A 17,690-nucleotide genomic window follows, 5' to 3' on the forward strand; every position below is an offset into this window, starting at 1 on the left:
GTTTGTAGCAAACATTGCTTCCTAGTAAAGAGACCCAAGCACTTGCTGTCTTTCATGGTCATCTTTAAAAAAGAAAGATAATGCATAACATATTCAACAAGATATTTTTCTTCCCCAAACTAAAGCTTTCTCACTTGCTGAGGGGAAAAAAAACTCTCAAGCACTAGACCATGGTGATGTACTTTGTTTTAAAAAATAAAATTGGAAAAAAAAATGTTCAACTCCTGGGGCAGGTGTTTGCTTAAGCAAATTCTCTTTGGGAGCTGCAAGAGCAAATATCAGGAAGACAAAGTAGTCGCCCCATAGGATACCTATAAACTGCTTGTTGACTCTTGAGATAGACAAGGAGACAGAATGGCATTGTTGTAAGCCTGGGAGTAAAAATCAGGATGGTAGTGACAGACAAGGCAAGAAGACTTAGGTGGCAAGCCACAGGAGGAAGAGTGTTAAACTGGGATCTCTAAGAAGACCCACCATGATCACAGGGAGATTCAGCTGGGACCAGCTGGGAAAGAACCTCAAGTCTGTTATGCTTTGAGATAGATCATGTTCATCCTATTCCATATAGTGAGTTTCCCAAAAAGGCCCAGAAGAGCTTCAAAACTTAGAAAGATAAATTTTACTAGACTTTAACTTGAAGTAGTTGGTTTTTAAAACATGGGAAATTCAAAGTGACTCAACAGGACAGGATAGAAATAAATAAGACTGGAGAGCTTTTTGATGAAGAAGCTGTGAGTGAAAATTGCTCAGGAAGGCAGACAAAAGCTACCTTAGGTAGCTGGATTCTTCTCTGCATTTGACAGAAATCTCCTGTGTGGTGTTAAAAGAGCAATTTCCTGCAGGTGTTGGAAAGACACAGAATCACCAGTTGGGTTGGAAGGGAACTTTAAAGATCAGCTGGTTTCAACCCCCTACCATGGGCAGGAGCATGCCTGCTTGCTTTGGACGTGTTTCGTAGGTCTCTGGCAGGAGATGCTTATTTGGTTGGTTAAGTGCTGAGGTAGAACTGAAGCCACAGGGAGCTCTCCTTTGCATGTAGGAGGTGATCACCTCCTACCCCCAATCTCTACTGAATTAGTAGCCAATTCTTTTTGTGAAGAAATAGCCAATTGGGCTAAGTTAAGGCTTATAAGGGCTGTGATTTTTTTTTACATTTTGAATACAGGTCATATATTGAGAGCATCCTCAAGGAAATCTTATGTATTATGTGCAGATAGATGGCTATATTGATTACACAGGAAAATATGTAATATAGACTTCATAACTAATCTGTCCTCTGATTTCTCCCCAACTTCAATTTAGTTTAAGTTATGCCTCTCTGTGTGTGGTTTCCTCTGGGATCTCCAATGTTCGGATTTTGTAACAATTTGTGTTAATAATGAGACTCTAAGTTATTTCCACTGTCATATGGAGTTTGTTTATAAGCAGAAGATGCAAATACAGCTATGCACCGTTGGGAATCCTATAGTACCTGACTAGTTCTCAGAGAGGTTGCTAAGTTTTTCCAGTATCCAATGCTGGTACATGTAGAGCACTTTTGTATGCTCTCTGTGTGGTATTTAATGGCCTACAGATTTAACCAATCATCCTAGTAAAATCTCAAACATAAAGAAAGCTAGTACTTTTTTTTAAATGCAGAGACTTAAAAAGGCTGGGATAAAGTTGATTCCATAAGCTGTTTCCATTTTTCCTTTGAGTTGCAAGCCTTATTGCACACAAATTCACTAGAATGCAGTGTAAACAAGGTCAAAACTCAAGTATTTTGGGAAAGGTAGAAGTAGTGATAGGTAATGTTTAAAATAAAGACTTAAACTTTGCTGTTTCAAACATGTTTACCATTTCAAAGAGCTTCCAGCTTTAGCCTTAATACCCTCCCAGAATGTTTCCTCCTTAAATTTGGCTCTACCCCCAGAAATAATTTCCTTCTTGAAACTGAAAACAGCAGTGACAGCTCTTCTGCATGTTAAGACGTCACTACTTAAAATCTGATATCGCATATCCCTGCAGGCTCAGAGACTGGAGCTTTATATTGCTGCAGAAGGTTGATCTCCAGCTGCCTAATTGTTCTGTGCAGCTGCTTCTTTCAAATCCTTTAAGGGCCTGATGTATCAAAGTTGAAATTATCAATTTCTGGCATGAAAAGCTTTCATAAGTCTTACATATATATATATATATATTTGGTTTTAGGGTTTTAAAGCTGGAGCCATAAAGAGTTGAGCATGTAGCAACTGTACAAGAAATTCTTTGAAAACTGAAGTTCAATTTTTTTGTTGTTGTTTTTCTCATAATATGTCTTTATTCAGAAAAGATGGGGCTTCAGAAGTCTTGATGCAGTGAAAACTTACACCCCCTGGCATTCACTGAGTGCCTTTTGACAAAATAGTGTAATACAATACAGTGTTGGCTACAAAATACGTTTCTCGCACAGCTGTCCTTTGCATTCAGTTACTTGATTTCAGTAATAATGAAAAATAGCCTGTCCAAACTAGTGTTTCATAACATGCTGTAAACACTATAATTTGATCTCAGCAGCATTAGGATGGTCAATTAAACAGAAAGTCAAGCCACCAGCCACCTGTTAAATCCCTTCACTATCCCTCCATCATCAAGAAAGCTTGCCCTGTGCTCAGGCTCTCCCAGGGTCTTTTAGAGAAGGTGAAAAGCCCAAAAGGTCACCCCAAGGGACTGCTGGGAGCAAAAGGAGACTGGAAGGCTTAGAGCCCTCACAGAGAGGCTTGGTCCTGCGGCAAGCACTGCTAGAGCCAACCAGCTGCCAACAACAGAATTGGTGCTACTGCATTTAATATCTGCTGAAGTTGTTGAATTTTGACAGATCTGACAACACTGATCGTGTGTTTGGTGTTAAAAGCTTGGGATTTGACATAGTGATAGACCTGCATATCTTAACTGAAGGTTTTAATGCTACTTTGAAATAGAAAGGACAACATCCCCGTGGATGAGGAAAAGGCCAAGGTACTTAATGCCTTCTTTGTCTCAATCTTTAACTGTAAGATCAGTTGTTCTCCAGGTACCCAGCCCCTGAACTGGAAGACAGGGATGAAGCAGAGTGAAGGCCCCATAATCCAAGGGGAAACGGTCAGTGACCTGCTGCATCACTGAGACACACACAAATCTATGAGGCTGGCTGGGATCACCCAAGGGTACTGAGAGAGCTGGAGGAAGTGCCCACTGAGCCACTTTCCATCTTTTATCAGCAGTATGGTTGGTACACAAGCAAACTTATGGTATCATGGTGTTCCACTTTTGATATCCTGTTGGTTCATTTTAAAATTCTTTCACATTTTAATCAGTCAGAACAGAAATGTGTAGCACCATGCAGGTAAAGCGTATCAGCATCCAAAATCTAATAGTTTTAGAGTCACTTTTAAAATTCTGACATTTTGGTCTTATCCTCTTTTTACATAATGTACAGAGGGGTCCTCAGGTCATAAAAAGCCCTGACACATCCATAGCAAATAGCAAGTTTCATATACCCTGCTGCAGGTTATCCATGTTGTATTCCTGATTCGCTTAATTTCTTCTAAGGTTGGTTTTTTTTTTTTTTTAGAATAGAATTTAAGATGACCTTGAGCTTACTTTTGAAAAAATAACTACATCAGTGCCTGTTCCTGCAACCTAAACAAATGAAATTAGACCAAAAATCACATGGGAGTTTAAGCCTTCATATTGATTTAGAATAGGAAAAGGAGTTCTGTTGGAACTTCTGTGTTTTAGCCATAAATGTAAATGTAGGATTAATTTTGACTGTCTCTTCTGAAGGGAAACTTGCCAAAGGCCACTAAGCAACATTGTTTTGAATGATGAGCAGGTGCTTGCTGCTGTGAAGTTTTGCTGAGATTAGGAGTAAAAAAAGTTAAAGGGACAAAGTTTCCAAAGTGTTTCACTCCCATATTTGTCAGTGGAGTGAATCCTAAAAATCCACTGAAGAGGTAAACAGATGATGTCTGTGACTCAAAAAAGGGAGCGAGTTCTTTGCCTGACATATAGATATACCCTTTTATAGGGCAATATGGTTAAACTAGTTCATAAGCAACTGATAAACTGCTGTAACTTGCAAGGTTTGTCATTCATCTTGTTCTACTGACTGCCTGGAAAAATAATAAGCCAATTATGCTTGTAGTGTATTATCTTAAACTCTGGCTGATGGCTTCTGCTGACGTTAATTTTAATATTTTAAGGACATTTTTTTCTTCTTCTGTGGTTAGTTATGCTATTATGCTATTTATGTCTTCCATGAACTCTTCAGGTGGGAAGAGTTAACTTTTTAATACAGAGACATAATTAAAAAGAACTTTGTAGGTTTTTTTTCATGTATCACTAGCTGTTTTACAATCCACTTAACTACAAAATTTTACTAGTTACATATTCCTGTTCTTTGTCTATACAACCACTCTTCTGTAAAGCGAAAATCTTAAGACTCTACCCATACATGCATCAAAAGACAGTTGCACTTGTGATAGTACTAACTTTCAAAAATTGTTCCATAAAGATTTTCAGAATGGACCTACCTTTATTGTAAATATGTCAGGAAAAAAAAAAAAAAAAACATATTGTGATTTCTGAAATTTTGCTTCATTGCTACTGAAGAAAAAAAGATTCATTCCTTTTCCTCACCAGATTTTTACTATTTCTGGATGTGTTCAGTGTTGTGCATTTATGGCTTCAAATACCCAATTTCTTTACTTTTATGATGTATCTTCATTATTCCATTCCCACTTTTAAAACTAATTATACTAGTACTCAACATTGACATTGTATTTTTCATCCTTGCAACAAGCCACAAATGAGAACAGTAAGGATGATTAGCCCTGTATCACTGATGAAAAAGTGGAAATAAAAAGGGAATTGGAACTTGAGTTTTACTCTAGACCTTCTGATTCTACTCTTGTGAGTGCTGATAACATTAAGCTTCCCATCTGGATACTAAAGTTTTCTTTTTCTCATAGTAATAGCATCTATTCTATAGTTTTAAATTTGTTTCTATTTTAATTTCTGTTCATTTAACCTCATTTCAATTAAGATCTTTTAAAATTGTTTTAATATATATAGTTACCTCAAGAAAATGTCTTTCAATCAACATTAAAGCAGTGATTTAGGAGTGAACGCACAGATTTTAAAAGTTCAGAAACTGAACAAAGGAACATATTTCAAAATTTAATAGTTGTGCTTGTCTAATCAATACACTGCTAACAAAGATTGGGAAAGTGATTAATTAATTAAGATTTGGCAGACTAGTGTTGTTTGTCATCACCTAGGTGAGGACTAAAGAAAGCAAGGATGGATGCTTTCTCCCTCTGATGGCTGGACTTTTGATCCTCCTTAGAGAGAGCAATGGAAGAGATGAGGTTACTTTTTTTTATATGCATTGATACATCTGCATGAAAAAATTTGTGCAGCATCTTCCTAGGGATGTAACCTTGGTGTTATACCTCCCTTTTTTTCTGCTCACCAAATTAAACCTGGTTCCTTTTGACAGGTGTTTGCTGTCAATGTTTAGAATCTAAATCTTTGTGCAAAGAGTCAAGTTACCTAAGTGTTTTATATCTATCTGAAGTGTCTGGATTTCATGTGAGATGAGAAGATTAGCACTTATAGTTGATAAGTTAACTTTATTTCCTAAAAATGGATTAAATCCTTGAGTTTCTTATTTTTTGCAACACAAATGTTTGCACTCATGAGAAAATTCAGCTGACATCGTTTTGGGAAATCAAAGAAATAAATGGTGAAAACAGCTGTAAGGAAATTAATATTTGGCTAGTTTGCTTGGAGTATAGTGAATTTCTCAGTCAGAGCAGAGTTTCTATCTGCTACAACCATTAATTTTGCTGATTTACTGTAAACATTTGAAATTATATAAGAGAGCCTAATTTCCTGCCTTTCTTTTAGAAATAGTACTGCCTGATTCCCACATGCAGCCCACTTCAGCTTGGAGTGTTTATTGGTACTATTTATTGTTCTTGTTATGCCTGGGTGATGTTCTTTGAGCTACCACACATGTGCTACCACAAAGAGGGACCTGCAGGTCTGTGAAGCATCCCTAAACATCAGAAGTTCAAAGCTGCTTAGGTTGAGAGATCATCAAGATCCCTTTCCTCAGACTCTCAAAACTGGGAAGTTTGTGTTCTGGTTTGTGACTCATGAGGTATAGGTTATAATCAGTAGGAAGAAAGTGCAAAATTATTTGATTTTGTACAAGAATGAGAGTTCCACAGGACTTCAGGAGCAACTTTAAGCCTCTTGTAGTGACAGGATCAGATAACAAGCACAGTGAAACACCAACCGGAGATGCCAGAGAGCTGTGCTGTTCAGCTCAGGTCTGTGTATCCATCATCCCCAGGGCAGCTGCTGTGAGTCAGCAGCTGACCCAGAGCCCAGGACTGATCTCTCACTCTGCCAGCTCTGATGGCTCAGGAGAGGGGAGATAACATGTCTGTGTAGGACAGATCAACACAGAGGGGTATTTCACCTGCCCAAGGATGGGGGGAAGCACCTCCCAACAAGGGCAAAAAAGTAAAACGCCCCTAGACATCAGAAGTAGAACCAGGATCTGCCCTGCTGACAGAACAGCAAACCCTACTCTCTGTAAAAAGCAAACCAGGAGAAATTTCTGTGCTTGGTCTTTTGGGGAGTGAGTGAGGGAAACTGGCTGGGCTTGGACAGACAATACCAGGTGGTCTGATCAGCAGGTTGTGCTGTTGTATCACTGCAAACTGTGCCTCAGCACTCCTCCTAGCTTGCTAAGAATTCCTGATGGCAATGTGCACATTTGCCAACAAATACAAAGGTCTTACTAAGACCTTTTAAAAGATCTCTCTTTTTGAACTCTTATTCATCATGTCCTGCGATTAATGCAGTTTATGTCACTTAGGATCTTACATCTGACCTGATGCGACTTCCATTCTAGTCATCACCTTTTGTCATTATTAGATCATTTAAATCAACATGCTGATCTGATTAAGTAAGTCTAGTCTCAACCTCTACCTCTGATTTAAGGTGGCAGTATCTAAAAATATATAACCTTACAGTAATGAAACTTTGAGTAGCCAGTAGCATGTTTGTAAGTGTCCAGGAGCCAGTGCTAGGGGGCATGATTATTACTGCTGAGGAGGTGAGAATATTTCTTTTACTAGCTTGTTTTAATAGTCCAGGAGAACATGTTCTTAAATCATTCTAGACGACTAAACTTCATTTTCTGTTTTATAACCCAAATAAAAAATGTCATTTTACTTGTTTCCTGTTAACTCTCCCAAACATCTTGTGCCTCTGCCTTGGCCAAACAAACAGTCCGCACACTGTTGTTCTGTTGGACAACTAGAAACTGTTTACTCATTTTGTTGACCCAGTTCCAGCCAAGCAGTAAATGTGGAATATGAAAAATTCAGACTGTCTTGATCAAAGTCAGAAGAATTAGGTTTTCTGTAATATTTAGTTGCCAGTGCCCAGAAAAATGGGTGTGAACACTTTCCAAAAGAAAAGCTTTAAAGAGCATATGTGATTTTGAGGATTACCATGTGCAAGAGGATTATTATTTGAGAGACAAAGGGAATAAGAGATTACAGCACATTAAAAGAGAGTTGGTTTACATCAAAGGTGTAGGTTGGTTACACACTTTGTATAATACAAGGCATTGGCCAGGGAGCCAGACAGTTGGGATTTAGATTGAGCTTTCAAGCTCTTTTAGCTTTTCTGATTTCAGCTCTATATATAGCAGTGTCTGAAATATGCAAAGATGTTTGCATTCAGAAGTGAATTAAGCAACAATAATCAGCTTACAGATTCCTGTTCTGTGATATGCTGAAGAAAAGAGAAAAAATCCAGACATTTAGGTCAAATGTAAAAAGCCTCTGGGCTGTTTGGAGTGAGCATCCAGTTGAATGATTCCAGGAAGAAATTTCTATTAAACAGCCCATCAAAATAGCCTCTTGTCTTTGGCGAAATGCATAACTCAAATGTTTAGTGTCTTTCATCTTGTCTTGAGATTTGTTTTCATCATCTGATTACAGCTGAAATCTGAAAAAAAATTATTGTGTACTTTAAAATTATTGTGCAATATATATTTAAGACTAAAATTTTAGATTTTCTAGTAAATTTTAGATTAAGAAAATTGACAGTCAGCATATTATGTCAATAGATAGATAACGTCTAGTCCAAAGGGCAGGAGCTTAATTCTTTTGCATCTCATTTTGCTTCCTCTGCCTGCAGATGTGAGCTTGTAACTTACTTGTAGGTCAGATTTGAGCCTCAAAGCTGTGGCAGCATTCCTGTAAATATGTTTGCAGCTGAATGACAGTTCCACATTGTCTGTCCCAAGAGCTGAGCACAGCAATTCATTAACTCTGAACTATCATCCAGCCATTTGACATGTCCCTATGTGTATCCCAACCCTCTCGGGACTGGATTGGTAAGTTCCAGCGTTCATCAAATAAAGCATCCAGACACATTGCAATAAACCTACTGTTGATGTAATTAAATAAATGCAGGGAGCATGTAAATGAGTCTTTGGCAGCATGAGCCCTCGGCAGCAGCGGAGTTCGGCATTCCACTTTTCCCGATGCAGTGATATTCCCTTCCGACCTGAGCGCCTCTGGGGCCGGCCCTGTGGGTGCAATGGCCTTTCTGCCCAAAGTGTAAAATGCCATCGGTTAAGGAAAGAGTGCTCATACATCATCTGACAGGGTTTCCTTCCTCTGTCAGGGTTTCCCAGGGCTGTGGCTGAGGCAGTAACAATAGCAGGCAAACACCAGAGGGAGTTATTGTTCTACTGGAGAAAGGAGTGCCTCAGGACACAGTGTTTGTAAATAGTGTGAGGTTTCTAGCCAAAGAAAAATGTTCAGGTGACATGACTCTACAAAATGTAAATGGTGAAACCATTCATTCTAATGATATTTGAAAGAGTTGGTGTTCTTCACCGATTTTCAGTGCTGACTCCAATGTACTGCTTCTTTGTACCAAGCAGTTGCTGCATAACACCCACTCACCCTCCAGTAAATTTTTTACATCTCTTCACAATACTAGAGCCTTGCAGTTCAGTGTATCTCTACACTGAGATAGCAGGCAATAGAAAAGTAACCTTTTTCACTTGTTTATTAAAGGAGTCTTTTCTCCTGGTCCATCCACACAGGCCCATACTCGGTCAGAGTGCCTGTGTCTTGACTAGTAAAGTCCATGTACCCTCAGAGTCCTGGTTCCTCAGAGTCCTGCATGTGGAAAATGACCAGGCTGCAACCATCTCCCCAGCTGATCTAGTCTTCCATGGAAGGAAATCTGGATACCCAGATAGGAAAGAAGCAAGTGGGTTATCTACTTACTGGAGATAGGCTGCCCCTTCCGCAGCTATACCTGCATTTTATGCCTGCTAAAAGTCTGGCTGCCCTCTGCCCGTGAAGTTTCAGCTGGCCACGACCAGGAAAAGTGCATCCCCTGGGCTCTCCATACAGAGGCTCTTGCAGATGCTCAATTTGCAGTAACTGTTTGAAAGAAAACACAGTCAGCCCCAAAGTGAATCTATGCCAGTATCTTCTAGAAGAACATTTCAATGAAAAAACTGACCCAATTCCATTACACTTCACACAATGCTGGGGCAGGTGGAAAGCTTCTCCAATTCACTGCTGACCTTCCAAGACAAAGGATTAAAGTGGAGAGTCACTGTCTGCTTCTTCCGTGCATGTAATGAATGCTTCTGCACTGACTGCTTTTAGTTTCTGTTGTTGAAACAGCGCTTAACTTTCCACAGCCATTACACTGAGTGTCACCTGTGGAATATGAAGCAAAGATCAGCTCACCTGTCTTTTCAGCAGAAGACTTCAAAGTTCTTTCTATTCTCAAAAGGGTATTCTGTAAAAATCACCCTTTCACTGATGAATATCAAAGTAAATCCCAGCTGAGCCCAACATTAAATTGTGTATCTCTGGCTTTCACAATGCTGCCAAGGTGAAGGATTCTGCAACAAAACTATTTTTCCTAACAGTTTTATTGCAGGTGTGTAAGATCTAATGGAGATGAGCCTATTCTCTTCTTAGGTGTGTCAGCTTTACAGAGCTCACCAGCACAAAAAGAGGATCTTGGCATTGTTACAGTGGCGAACATAGAAGACGCTTCATACATCCGGGTGGATGACTTGCATTGTCAAGATCTTTTAAAAGATCTGGGCGTTATTAGAGGTGGGTGTTTAATTGTTGATTAATTAAAACAGAACCATACATGAATTATCCAGGCAGTAAACCTTTTTCTTCCGATAGGTAAGAAAGAACCCTGAGAGAACTGGGATCACACTCTTGCCTCAACTACTGGCGTAGAGAAGGAGAACTGTATTTAGGTATTTCATGACGTAGATAGATGAAAGTCTCAGAAATCTCTGTGCAGACCAGATGTTCAAGTAGGTTTGGTTTTACAACTCTGTTTAAACATCAGTATCTCAGCGAAGTCAGGTGTGATTCCTTGCTTGCAAAGTAATTAATTGCTCCACATTTTGAAGGTAAAAATCAGTATAAGTATAAATTTGATACTTCCTACAATATGAAGTAAAAGTTATTATAAAACCAACTTCAGATTAGGAAAATAAAACTCCCTGGGCTGTTCTCATAGTCAGTGTAAAGACAGAGGCTCTCTGCACACCTAAAGTTGGACTTTAGTGGTAGCATGCTGTCTTCAGAAGTGATATTGTCATACAGTATCCTTGGTCCAGTTTCAGTTTCTTTCTACCTCCAACTCTGCTAATACAGCTGTTTTCCAGACCCGTGCTGTGAATATGGATTAAATTTTTTTAAAAATAATAAAAAAGAGAGAGAAAGGGGGAAAAAAACTGCTACCACTGAAGACAACTACCATCAAACCTTTTCCTTAATACATGCTCTGAAAGGAGCTGAAGTGATCCTTTGTGAACAACCCATTCAATGGGGACATTTCCATTACAGACTTTTAAACATGTCCATGTGTCATTTGTGTGTGACTTGCTCACAGCTCCTGAGTAGTGCAAGTGTTTCTTCTGCAACAGCATTGCAGGACTGAAGTGATGGGAAATGACATTTTTTCTACAGCAGCTTTTATGATGAATCCTAATGTTTGGCCTGCAGAACACTGGCTTGCTGGGGAATGGGTAGAAGCTGCACAGGAGCTTGTGGCTGTAGCAACTGTCCTCCATTAAGTACAGATATCCAAAACAAACTGTTTTATGGACCTGAAGAAATATGTTGTCATCATCCAAAACATAAAACCATGGTGAATACCTCTTAAGACCAAAGTGCAACAGCAGACATTGGAGCTGTCATATTTGCACTACAAACAGTTAAAATCTGAAATGCCAAGCATGACTTACATTCAAAACTAAACATTGTGATGTTACCTTAAAGCTCAAAAGGCTCTGCCAGGCAGATTGTAAGGACAGCAGAGGAGGCATTTGTAACATGAAGAGTCATTTCTCACTAGGATCTTTCAGGATCTGCGTCTGTGAAAAGAAATCTTCAATGGTAAGAACAAGGAAAAAAAAGATCAGCTTGCCCTTGGGAAAATATGGCTTGTAAAGCTCATATAGATCTCCTTTAATAACACATTGTTAGATACCTGTGCTTTTGAATGCCTCCCACCCTTTGCAGCCCTTTCATGAGGACATATAATCTATGATAAAATTTATTTTAGTCACATCAGTGCATGCCTTTGTATGTCAGACCACAAACAGGGAAGAGAAGCACTGGATAGTAGTCCCAGTGGCATCACAGGGACTGATTTCCAAGGGTAAAACTCTGAGTCACTCTTACAGCCATCTTTTATGTTTTCTTCATTTCTATCTGAGTTTGTTATATCAAGGTATTAAAATATTTCATTTGATATTTATGGTCTTCTGAAACTGAAGCCCTTCTACCTCATCTGAAATACAACCTCTACATTTCTGCTACAGTGTATTTTCCCTATCTCAGCTATGTTCAAACCCATTTAGCAAGGTAAATCCAAAGGATTTACATATTAAAAACTCCTCACTCCTTTGAGTCCCCTGAAGAGTTTATTCCTCTAAATTCAGTAAAGGATATTCTTTGGAAAATTTACTGGATGCCTTCAGAACTTGATGGAGCTTTAGCACTGTTAGCCTGTCATCAAAGTCATCAAAGTGTTTAATCAATGCCTGCTGATGCTGAGGTGTTAGTGTCCACTCATCCCCTTTACTAGGACACCTTAGTTTCATTTATGCAGCTGAATTTGCTTCAGAAAAGTTTCATAGGCCTCAGCCCAGGATTTGCATGAGGTTACTGACTCAAACCATGTTCAGGTCAGTCAGGAGCAGCCCCAGAGGCAGTTCTATTTTGCCTCTGCTGTGTCCAGACTAATCACTGTTACTCACTGGAGCCTGGATCCATGATGGGTCCTTTGGGAACCCAAACTATGTTTAGCTTCTTTTGCTAAATTGGAGAAGCAAAGGTTTAAGTGGTCCACCCCAAATCCTGTCTTATTTACACAGTCTGGGATCCTTAGGGAGTATATTTATTACCCTAGTTCTCGTGTTGGCTATGAAAAAGACAAAATATAAGCAGAACACACTTTTGTATATAAGTTTAAGGGATCTCTTTTTAGTAATGTGATGGCACAGTGCAGTAACAATCTCCATTTCCATCAGTCTGTTTTCCTTCATCCCTAAAATGACACACCAAACACACCCACTCCAGAATGTAGCATGATTCATATGAAAGTCTACCCTTGGCCAAGCCTGTGCTTGACAACCCTTGTGCTTTGCAGAGGATTATTTCAGGGGGCAGAGGAGAGAACAACTGAAGACTGAAGCTGTTTGTATATACACACAGATGTGTGTTCCTGGACTAACATTTCCCTGCCTGACCTCAGGAAGACTAGATGAAACACAGCCCTAGCTGCTGAGCCAGTGAGGCTCTTTGAACTGATAACCGTGGCATGTTCTGTGATGTGGTTTGCCTGGAAACATGTTTGTTTCTTTTGAAAATACAAAATACCAAAATGACATCAGTTGTAGTGTGCACTGAAAAACCTAGGCTGAGATGGCAGGCTGCTTTAGTCCATAAATGATTGCAGATGTTTGGGTGAGGCTGCACAACACGAGGCTTTTCAAACGTGTACTTTTGGGGAAGGAAACTAGGGACATATATAAACATGAACATATTTGTTATATATTGCAGCTTGTCAGCTGGTTCCATTTCAGATTGGCAATTATTAAAGATGTGCAAAAATAAGTGGGAACTATGATAGCTGCAAGGCATCTGGTTTAGCGAGTGTTTTCTATTTCTGACTCTATAGGCTTTCCTCCCTTTGTCTGATGCCAGTTACATACTAGACACATAGAACTGACAACAGGCTGAAGAAGAGGCCTAGGAGATATCCTGCTGGTTTCTATTACCACCAGATTGCAAAAGCATATAGCCTGATCTGGTTCTCCAGCAGGCTGAGTCCCAGCTCTATGTCCCAGGAGCCTGCTTTGCTAAGCAGGATCTGGATGGTACCAATTTAGAAAGCTCTCTAAGTATGTGATGCTCTTCAAGTGAATGAGTCATTTGCCAGAGTCACAGGCATGGGAACAGGATAGAAAGAAGAGCTACTAGATGAAGAACTACTGGCATTAGGTCTTCCTTCTGATCTTCAAATTTGGGCTATTTGGCCCTGAATTCCAGAAGGAAGGTCCAGATGGTTCTTGCTGACACAGCATCAAGAAGGTGAGTGACAATGGCTGTTGGAGGCTGTGGACACCTACTTCCCAACCATAAGAAAAAACAAGTCATCATGTGCCTCCACCTTCAAAAAGCCAATGGGAGGCAAAGCCTGTCATGACAAAATGATTTTTTTGTGTCACCTCTTTGGGCCAAATTGCAGTTTTTTAATACCTTGCCATGTGATAATTCTAACAAATCCTTCATCTGACTTGTTCAGTTTAACCCTCCATGCAGCTGTGGGCAGAGAGTGAGGAGCACTTTGCTGCGGCGTGTTTCCAGTTGTTCTGCAGCATTATCTCTAGTTATGTGATAAGTTCCTGTAAACCCATCTACTGACATGTAGAAACACTCCTGTGTTTATTACTGATGACAAATTAAAAATTAAGATTCAAGTATTTACATAGAAGAAAATCTCATTGTTCAGTTCTCTTAAAAATTGTCAACTACTTTTTCAAAGTTGTCCTTTTTAGGAAGCTGCAACTTTTGCAATGTGCAGTTGGAAGATGGAGAACGTAATTTCTTTCCTGATCAGTGTTGTTCTTTTCTATTTGATGGACATTTTATTTTAAAGTGTGGGCTTGATACAAGTGTGCCAAAAATGCTGAAATTGAATTGCAGAAGGCTAGGGAAGAAAATCTGTTGTTTTTATGAAATGTGCAAAACTATTTAGTTTTGTTTTTACTCTGTGAGTTCAAGAAGCAATGATGCAAATAAATTAGAATAAATTTTTTTTCAATTAAATTAAAATCTACTAAGGAATTGCAAAGGATATCACATCAGACTAGTAAGTAATTGCACAAAATTGAGACTCACAAGTGAAAAAAAACCTGGGTTCCAGGTACATAAATTCCAAAAAAACTCTATAAATATTGATTGTGTGTGCTAGAAGGCAAAATTTAGCCAGTGATTTCAAAACTCATTGCTGGTATTCTGTTGTTTGTTCTTTTCTCAATACACCCAAACTTCATAAATATGTTTGTGTTTAAAATGCCTTCTCAATGTCTGAAAGAGGGGAGGCAAAAAAGCACAAAGTCTTTGCAGGTTCTGTCCACATGAACAGCAGCAGACAGCACCATAGATTTAAAATGGTGCCCCAAGTGGCACCAGGGACTAAGGGTTTCATCAAGAGCAGAGTTATTCATAGGAATAACTGAAAAATGGTGGGACAATTCACATGACTGGAGGATTGTGGTGGATGGCTAGAAGCTGTTTCAAAAAGACAGGAAGGGCAGAAGTGGAGGAGTCTTGCTCTTTGTTATGGGGCACTTCTGATGCGTAGAAGTCAACCATGGCAACTGTGGCAGCCCTACAAAATGCCTTTGGGTCAAGATCAGAGAAGTTCTCTTCAAGGGGGATCTTTCAGTAGGCAACTTCTACTGACCTCCAAACCAAGACAATAAGACCAACAAAGCCATATTTGGGTCACTTAAGCAAGCTCTGGAAGGTTATCAGAACCTGGTTCATGTGGGTGATTTCAGCTGTCCAGACATTTGTTGGAAGAACAGGAGAGCAGCTCACATGTCATCCATCAAGTTCCTGGAGTGCCTAAGAGGATTACTTCCTCATAAATGTAAGAGATGTGCCAAGCAGGAATGAGGCACTGCTGGACTCACAAACCAAGAAAACCTGCTTTGAAATATCTTGGTCAGTGGTAGCCTTGGCTATAGTGATCACAGCATTGTGGAGTTTGGGATTTGGCTGGGCTTGCTGAAGGTTAGTACTAAACCAAAGGTTTTAGACTTTAGAAGAGCAAACTTCAGCTCACTCAAAGCTCGTGTGGCAGGCGGCTCAGGGGAAAGGGAGGGAGGTAGTGTCTTCTGGAACTTTCCATGGACTAAAAACATGTGAACAGGCTGGAAAGCATCCAGAGAAGGGAAACAAGCGTGATCAGAGGATTTGAAAGTCTGCCATATGAGGAAATAACTGGGTTTGCTTGGCCTTGAGAAAAGAAGGCTTAGGGGAGACCTAATCTTGCAGGGGACCCTGCCTGAGAGAAGCTGCCACTGCCATGCAAGCAGCATTAACACAGAGCAACCAGTACCTGATAGCAAGATGGAAGCATTATTGAGACAATAGAAATGCTTGGTTGCATTAACTTTATTGCACCATCCAAACTCCTGAGTTAGTACTTCCAGTATCTTGCCAGGTTGTACTCTCAGTAGTGATGGTGAGCATCAAAAGGAAGGGGAAACAACAGTGCAAAAGCTGTTGTGCTGCAAGGAAGGTAAAGCAAACTTTTGGTTTAATCATGCAAAAACATACGATTCTGCTTCATAGACCATAGCATGTTTCTGTGCTTCAAGTGATGAGACTTTCACATTCTGGCTGGTTCTGGAGTAAGATGTAAGCCTGGGTCATGTCCAAGCAGAATTTACCTGCAGTGATGGCAACAGCATGTTACGCCAGCAAGGACTAAAGACATGCTGGAGGAAATTCTCTATACTCTGGTTGTTTTGGTCTGAGAGCTGAGAAGCACTGCTGCCTTCATGTCCCCCTTTCTTGGGCAACACCACAGATCAAGCAGGGTGGTCTCCACATCACTCTAAACTAAACCTTGCTGGCAATTATTCTGAAACAGCTCATTCTTTAGTAAATGCCATCTTGATGGCATTTGATGTACTGGACTGGAAGCTATATTAGGTTTGGAATCAGTATTCCTATTTCAATCTCCCAGTCACAAGAGGTAATAACACTTAAACACTTGGAGGAGGGCTTGCTTGGCCAAGGTGCTATGCAGACATGGTAGTTCCCCTGTAGAACCAATAGGTTTGCTTAATCCCCCAGTATGCCAGAAGGGGTTTTATGAGGCTTTGCAAGATGTAATCCAGAGGACCTCATGGGTTTTTTTGCCTTTTTGTTCTGCCTTGGACAAGAAGATAATTTCAGATTGAGGCATCTGTAGCATATGTTTTCTGCAGAGCTGGTGATAATAGAAACGTTTCAGTGAGGTCCCTGTATGAATTACGTCACTTGTTTTTTGACTCGGCAATCAGAGAGGAGCTAGCAAGGAAGCCTGCTGTCAGTGCTGGAGAAAGGATGTAGGTCCTGGCGGCAAGCCCAGGCCTGCTCAGCAGATCAAAGGCTCTTCCCTTGGCTCCCATAGCAGCCGGAAAAGCAGCTGCCCAGTACCCTTTCAGCATCCTTCTTTCCTTTCTCCTCTGCCAGCGAATAACTTCTTTTTGCTCCCCACCTCAGCAATAGTCCCTTTTTTTTCCCTTGGCATCCTGCCAAGCAAGGTCCTTTTAGGGAAAGTGCTTGTGTTTACTACCTGCAGATCCCAGGGCCAGCCAGTGGAAACGCACTGGGAATACTCTGGTTCTTACATGCTCCTCCCTTCTCTCAGATACACTACCAGCTGCAACTTTAACCTGGAAGATGAGGCAAACCTGAAGGGAACAAGCCATGGTTATAAACCACAAGTCATTTTCCAAGCCAGCCTGATGGAAGATTTGAATTTGGAAAAGTGCATTTTGTGCCAAAATAGCATAACAGCCATGCTTTGAAACTCTTCCCACTCACCTCCCAGAAAAATAAATAATGTGGCTTTTTTGTGGGCTTCTTCGTGGTGGTTTTTCTTTTTTAAATACACGACTGCCTTCCTCCAAAGCTGTTGCTTGTCAGTGCTGCTCCTCTCTGTCCCTGTTAACTGGTTCCTGACGGGAGGTTTGCCCGCCATGAAAGGAGAGTCAAGCAGACGTGTCAGAGAACTGCAGACTCTGCAAGAAGAATAAATACTGTGTCTGCTATTACACTGCTGTTTCTGCTTCAGTTACACTATGGGCTGGTTGATGGGAGCCTTTAAAAACAGCAGCACTGAGCTTCAAAGGCTGTGCAGCCTTTACATACCAAATTACTGCTAAATAGGGAATGAAAGCCTGACCTTTGAGTGCCCCGCTGGCAGTGTCTGCATCACCAGCACCTTTTCTCCTCCCCGGTTTTGAGAGTTGATCAGCCCAGTAGTGGTAGGTGGATTAGCTGTCCTGCAAGAGTCTGCTAAAGGTCTCG

The 17,690-nt window shown here is 40.3% G+C and overlaps 1 protein-coding gene and 1 long non-coding RNA gene across 15 annotated transcripts in view; one reads left to right on the plus strand and one right to left on the minus strand.

Annotated features, from left to right (window-relative positions):
• Nucleotides 1-17,690, plus strand: part of DLGAP1 (DLG associated protein 1) — a 254,699-nt gene that overhangs the window by 182,364 nt on the left and 54,645 nt on the right. The gene's annotated exons all lie outside the window — the stretch shown is intronic.
• The window catches only part of LOC138105009 (uncharacterized), a 43,392-nt gene continuing 33,034 nt past the window's right edge, over nt 7,333-17,690 (minus strand). The window contains exons 1-5 of one of the 2 annotated variants that reach the window (XR_011148354.1): nt 17,205-17,388; nt 11,363-11,464; nt 9,571-9,773; nt 9,330-9,488; nt 7,333-8,031 (exon numbers count right to left, since the gene is read on the minus strand). This is a non-coding gene — a long non-coding RNA (uncharacterized lncRNA). Of the gene's footprint in view, nt 8,032-9,329; nt 9,489-9,570; nt 9,774-11,362; nt 11,465-17,204; nt 17,389-17,690 lie in introns of those variants that run through there. The other variant, XR_011148355.1, reaches the window with a different exon arrangement.

This window comes from Aphelocoma coerulescens, chromosome 2, assembly GCF_041296385.1.
Source record: "Aphelocoma coerulescens isolate FSJ_1873_10779 chromosome 2, UR_Acoe_1.0, whole genome shotgun sequence".
Classification (NCBI taxonomy): Eukaryota; Metazoa; Chordata; class Aves; order Passeriformes; family Corvidae; genus Aphelocoma; species Aphelocoma coerulescens.